The sequence below is a fragment of the Harmonia axyridis genome, chromosome 3 (genome assembly GCF_914767665.1).
Source record: "Harmonia axyridis chromosome 3, icHarAxyr1.1, whole genome shotgun sequence".
NCBI lineage: Eukaryota > Metazoa > Arthropoda > Insecta > Coleoptera > Coccinellidae > Harmonia > Harmonia axyridis.
The window spans coordinates 34,430,705-34,437,351 of NC_059503.1; positions in this window are offsets into that span (position 1 = coordinate 34,430,705).

Below are 6,647 nucleotides of genomic sequence, written 5' to 3' on the forward strand. Positions count from 1 at the left end.
TCAGTATGGCTCCAGTAATACCTTAGTAAATGTTCTCAATTTCATGATTTCATATCGCCAAAATCCTGAGAAATAATATTTTGCTTTGATTCCTTGAACTTTTCGCCTTCAAATTCAATTGGATCATGATCTAGAACTGAGGTGATCCATAAGGCACGACAACATTGGGTATTGCATCAAATTTCATGCAGAGAGCTTTCAAAGAGGCCATTATATTTTCTTCAAAGACGACGGAGGACAATTTTTGGACACATCAAAAAACATAAACGGTGAAAATTTTAGGGGGATACATTTTTTTTTCACCGATTCCAAAGGATATTATTATTGCCTATTGGAAATAATGGTTAACCAAAACAAAATTAAAGAGTTGATTTAGTGTCCCTAATTAGAGAATAGTCACTCATCAGGAAATACTGAAACGTTATCGAATAAATCAGCTATGACTTCAACTTTGCCTTTTGGAAACTTTTTAACTCTTTTTTCTTTAAACCAAGAGACTATATCTATCATCATGATTCTCCCGGTGTCATCTACATATATACTTTATATGTTTGTCCGGTATAAAATGAAACACTTTGTATAAAGAAGGCCTCCGAAAGCAACCCCCTGATTTCAGGCTCCAGTACCTACTGTCTAGAATTTGTTAAAATCAAAACAAATAAAAGTCAGCTTCTATAGATTTAAAGAGCCAGCCCCATCTTTGAATTGAGAAAAATGAAATCCTCTAGTTGATTCAATTATGCACACAATGTAGAAGGAAATTCCGCTTTAATATAAAGGCTGTTTCCATTGTTATCGCCTTCATTAATTACTGTTTTCATTCGCCTATTTATGGCTTATTTAGGTTCTTCAGCTACTCAATAACCAGATGAAATGGGCGGGAAAAGTTGATAGGAACATGGAAGGGTCAGAACCAACTGTGTCATATACTTTTGGAAAATATAATGAAAACTTAACACTTTCTGTTATACCAGACTTTTATAATGTGTAGTCAAAAGAAATCCATTATTTTTGCATGGAAAACAAGGTTTTAATTATCATACTTAGAATAATCCGATTTATGTCAAATATGTGCCGTTTTGTTCAATAACTCGTTGTCATTTTGAAAGTATTATCATTGTGCCTCTCTCATGGAAGCTCTCGTCCCTATTGCAAAAAATTAAGACAGTCGATTGTCTTGAGCCTATGTTGAAGCGAACTTTTCACCATCAAAATTGTTCGCCTTGGACTGGAACTGATGGTAAGTCATTACCATGCCAGAATCTCCTAACCAAGCTTCCGGAACTTCTGGCGAGTTACTATCGAAGTATAGCGCCTGACGTTATCCTGATGGAACACAATTACTCTCCTATTGGCCAAACTATCCGCTTCTGGGTGATTGCTTCCTTCAGAGGGTCCAATTGTTAACAGTACAGTTCCGAGTTAACAGCTCATAGTAAATAATTCCCTGCCAATCCCATCAAACACAAGACCTTCCTGGCCGTCAATCCCAGCTTGGCCATCATTTCCGCCGGCTCATCGTGTTTTGATCACGACTGTTTTTGCTTGAAGTTGTCGTAAGCGATCCACTTTTAATCACCAACCACTTCAGAAATGGGTATTTTTTTTTTGAGGTTCAGCAGTGGTTTGCAGATGGAAATTCGGCCCATGAGGTTTTTTGCGTTATCTCGTGTGATACCCATACATCGTGTTTCGTCTTGAGACCAGCCTTATGCAAATGGTTCCAAACGGTTTTTTATGCAGTCTTTAGCGTTTGGGCAATTGAAATAATTTTCGACAATTGGCTTTCCAGTGCGTGGTGCATCTTTGACATTACCGCAGCAGAATCGACGAAAACAAAATTGCTAGTGTTGACAGGCGCTCAAACTAAGCTGAGTCAACTAAGCACAACACTTGAGAAAATTTTTCGTCGTACGAAATCTCATCTTTTTAACGCCATCTAGTGGAACCCGATCGAGATACAGATTACTAAAGGCATCTATTGGAAAAATAATGGATTTCTTTTTACTACACCTAATATAAAATAATTCGACTCTAACTGTGAAATCGATACCATACTTGTAGTTCTATAGTTATTTTTATTGGAAATTAAAAAAAGTGGTTCCTAAGTTTAAAATATCAAAAGAATAAATCCATGTATGAATGACGCAGAATATCTTCTCGTTTGACTACAAATTCTACAAACTTTAGTAAATGAGTAAACTTCTTTTTCCGTTTTCAGCGTCTAGAATGTCTAAATAGATACCTACGTAAACGACGATCCTAAATGGTGAATTTCCTTTGATAACCTTCACGTATGAATTAGGACTAAAAACTAGAAGTACGAGTTTATTCATATTTCTTGGAACTGAAAATCATCTGTGATTTAAAAGATTAAAAGAATAAAATAACTGACGAGCTGATATATTCATTGTTAGTTTATAAACACTAATCAATTGAACATAGTTAGAAATGCATCTAATACTATTAGTTTTTCTACTTATAGGAAAGGTACTTATATTGATACATTTATATTCCAGCAGACTCAACTGCTCCTTGGTCCAATAAAGAATAGAATAGAATAGAACGAAGAAAAACCAAACAATTTTTCCAATTACGACTACAAACGGTCATGGAAAACAGTAGGTGAAAAAACTTATTAACATGCATACAAATATACGTTTACCGAATAACATAACTCTAGTGAAAACATCCAATCAATCAAATCTATTTAGAGCTTTCACTGTTCATCCGAGAACCCATAACAAATTTCAAAAATTTTTTAGTATATCAACAAAAAATTATAACTTTTAGAAAAAAAACCAAACAGTGTTTTGGTAATGTCTTCTCTAAATTCCAGAAAAATTGGAATGAGGTATTCAGATTGCAAAAAACTATAGATAGGTATATTATCAATTGATCTAATAAATATGGTTCAATCAGTGAAAGCCATCGCTAATATCCTGTTGAAGACTGGACATACTATATCGGAACTCGGGAGATTTGTCAAAACTTTTCAAATTTTATATGAAAACGTTTTTCATTACATTAGAATAAAAGATATTGAAATAATTGTAGAATTTTAACCAATAGTGAAGTAGAATTACTGGTGATGTAGCTCCTTCACCATTTTGCAAATTTTTGAAATGGGATAAGTTATTTGTAGTTTCTTGTTATGACAATTATAATAACGAAACGTGCGTCAACGGCTTATTACAAAACAAGAGCACAGGCGTGAAGTCAAGAGCTTATCTTGTTCAAGGACATATAGAGGGATTCGTTATCAGTAAGTCAATCTAATTATTTGAAACCGTTTTCAGCCCAAAATTCGAAAAATGCGTGACGAAATAAATAAACGCGACCTGTTCAGGTAACAAGCGCTCAAAAATCCAACGGACAAAAGTGTCATGACTCTCAGTCATGAATCAAAAGGTCTAGAGCAAAGTCTCGATGAGTAATTCTCGGAACTCAAAAAATTAAATATTTAAGTCCGAAAGTCCACGGTACATCGTGGTGTGAAAATTGTAAAAAATTTACATAAAACATCAAGGTATCTGACGATAACGGCATGTAAGAAGATCATTATATCGTCCTTTGGACTTGACGTAATCATGATTCATAATAAAGACACATGTGAATGATATTATGTATTCAAAGCACAATAGTCGTTACACCTCTTCTACAGGTTGGGCCCGAAAACTATCAGTTAATACTTTCGTTTATTCTTTAAACATACAAAGAAATCAGTAATCATTATTTTATTTAAACAGTGTGTACATAAAATAAGGATTAATTTCATTATCTAGAAAAGGAATATATTTTCGAAAAAATCCGCAGGCACAATAACGATGTTATTGAAGTTTCGGCTAAGACGTAATTGACATTTTTCTCAAATTGCAACTCCTATTTTTGATAGTGCCGTTTAAAAGAGCATAATTTCCTCCACAAAGCACATCAAAAGTTTTGTCATGTTGCATAAGGAATTTATTGAGAAAATTAATGTTATAATGAGGAATTGAAAACTAGTGTTATAAATGATTGTACCGAAATTTTCAACTATCACTAAAGGCCAACGAGAATTTATTGACCGTCTTGGATACTAGCAGGGTCAGGAAGGATTTTAGAATGACATTTAGTCAATGTTGTAATGATTTTGAAGTAACTTATTTTACACAGTTGATTGAAATAATTGATCAGATATTCAAATTTTGAGCGGTGAAGCGATGAAGACATTAGCATCACGAGTTCTACAATACATGAAAAGTTCAAGCAAATTCACCAAAAGCCAATTTCCCCTTGTTTTTTTTGCGTTTAGATAAAGAATAACAAGACTACCCTCTTTTTTATAGCCTCTTATAAAATTTCATGACAGCTTCATAAGAATAAAAAATTCGAATAGAATATCGAAAAAAAAAGGCACTCGTTCATTCGTTCAGTTTTAATAGGAACGTCTTATAACAGACCCTGTGTTTAACATAGTAAAACACTTTTTTTGACAAAATTCGATTTTATTATTCAATATAGTTGCCTTCGAGGGTGATACAGCGATTATAGCGATCTCCCAACTTTTCGATATCTACCATTTCTGTAGTACGATTTGTCTTTCGCTTCGAAATAGGCCTCAGTTTCTTCTTCATTGGCGCTAAATTTCTTTCCAGCGAGGATTCTTTTGAGGTCTGAGAACAGAAAACACTGGGGGCCAGATCTGGCGAATACGGTGGATGCAGAAGCAATTCGAAGCCCAATTCATGCAATTTTGCCATTGTTTTCATTGATTTGTGACACGGGCATTGTCTTGATGAAACAACACCTTTTCTTTTTTTTTTCTTCAAATTTCATCCTTTAACGATCTAATAACGCTATATTATAATAATCGCTGTTGATGGTCTGGCCCTTTTGGAGGTAATCATTGAATATTATACCTTGCGCATCCCAGAATACTGATGCCATAACCTTGCCAGCTGACTGTTGTGTTTTTGTGTTTCGGTTTATTGTGTGCACTCCACTCAGCTGACTATCAATTGGACTCCGGAGTGAAAGGATGGAGCCATGTTTCATCCATTTCACATATCGGCGCAAAAATTCAGGTTTAGTGCACTCAAACAGCTCCACAAACTGCACAAAATCATTAACACGTTGTTGCTTTTGTTCGATTGTGAGCTCGCGCGGAACCCATTTTGCATACAACTTTCTCATGAACAAATATTCGTGAATGATATGATGTACACGTTCAGATGATATCTTCACAATGTCTGCTATCTCGAACAACTTCACTTCACGGTCATTCAAAATTATTTTGTGAAATTTTTGATTTTTTTATCGGTGACAGCCTCTTTTGGGTTCGCCTTCTTCGGTGCTCATTTCACCACGTTTGAACTAAGCATACCAATCAATGATGGTTGATTTTCCTGGTGGAGACCCCGGAAACTCTTCATCAAGCCAAGATTTTGCTTCAACTGTATTTTTTCCCTTCAAAAATCAATATTTTATCAGCACACGAAATTCTTTTTTTTTCCATCTTTTTTCAAATAACGAAAGTAGCTAAACTCACAACGCAATATCTCACAAACTGATGGTCGGACTGCTGTCAAATTTTGACACGTCTTATTTGAAGAAGGTTGGTACTAACTAAAAATCATATGGATTCAATACTAGCTACTAGCACCGTCATCTATAAATCAGATCGGGGACTTTTCAATTGACCTAATATGCACCTTATGCCTAGCCGTTTCCTCTTCAAGTTCTAATTCATTACTGAAATAAAGATTTTTCAGTTCATTATCAATGTTTCATATTTTCATTCTTAATTGAACATTTTTTAGCCGAGATAACGGTGATATATGTTAACATTAGATATTATAATTATGTGCAAATTCAGAAAGTTTAACTAAGAGCATTATCAATCATGCATATCGACAAAAGAAATATCGTCATGAGTGGATTGTTCCCTATAGGCTTGCACATCACGCCCACAAGGCGAGATAAGATATACCGCGTAATTTTCAAATGCCGAATACGTCAATACATGCAGTGGATTTCCAGGTTACCTGTACATTGTTTGATTTCCAAACATAAACGCGTTTGCATCCTCAATTTTAGCAAACAAATATCGACTTCTTGACGTCTTTTATGATGATTCACGATTGTGAAAGTCGAATAAACAATTATTTTGGGCTTGTAAAAAACGATTACGGAATTGGTCAGATTAAATGTCAAGATGGGACATTGATTGAGCAAGCTTTCTCCTTGAGATGGTGCTTCACACTTTCCGGATTGGAATCAGAATTGGAGATTCTTGCATATGAGTAATGAAGTGGTTCTTAGATCATGTGGCGTAAAGAATAAGGTGTCAAACCGATTAAATAATAGGTACTTTTTGGGCAAGATAGTGCCGCCACCAGACATTTTGGCCCTGCTTTACCTAATTTATCTGAATTTTCTTCAAAGGAGCCTCTGTTATTCCCCTCAGGCATCCTTTCATTTTCATATGAAATCGTATTTTTAACTTAAAATCACCTTGTCAAATTTATGAAAGGACGTTTTGTCGATTTCTGCACAGTGAGAACAACTTCTTTACAGATGTCCTAGTTCTATGAGGGTGTTCGTTTGTATAATGGTCTCCCAGAGGAAATTAAGACGGCACCATCTTTGGGTACATTCTGCGGAAG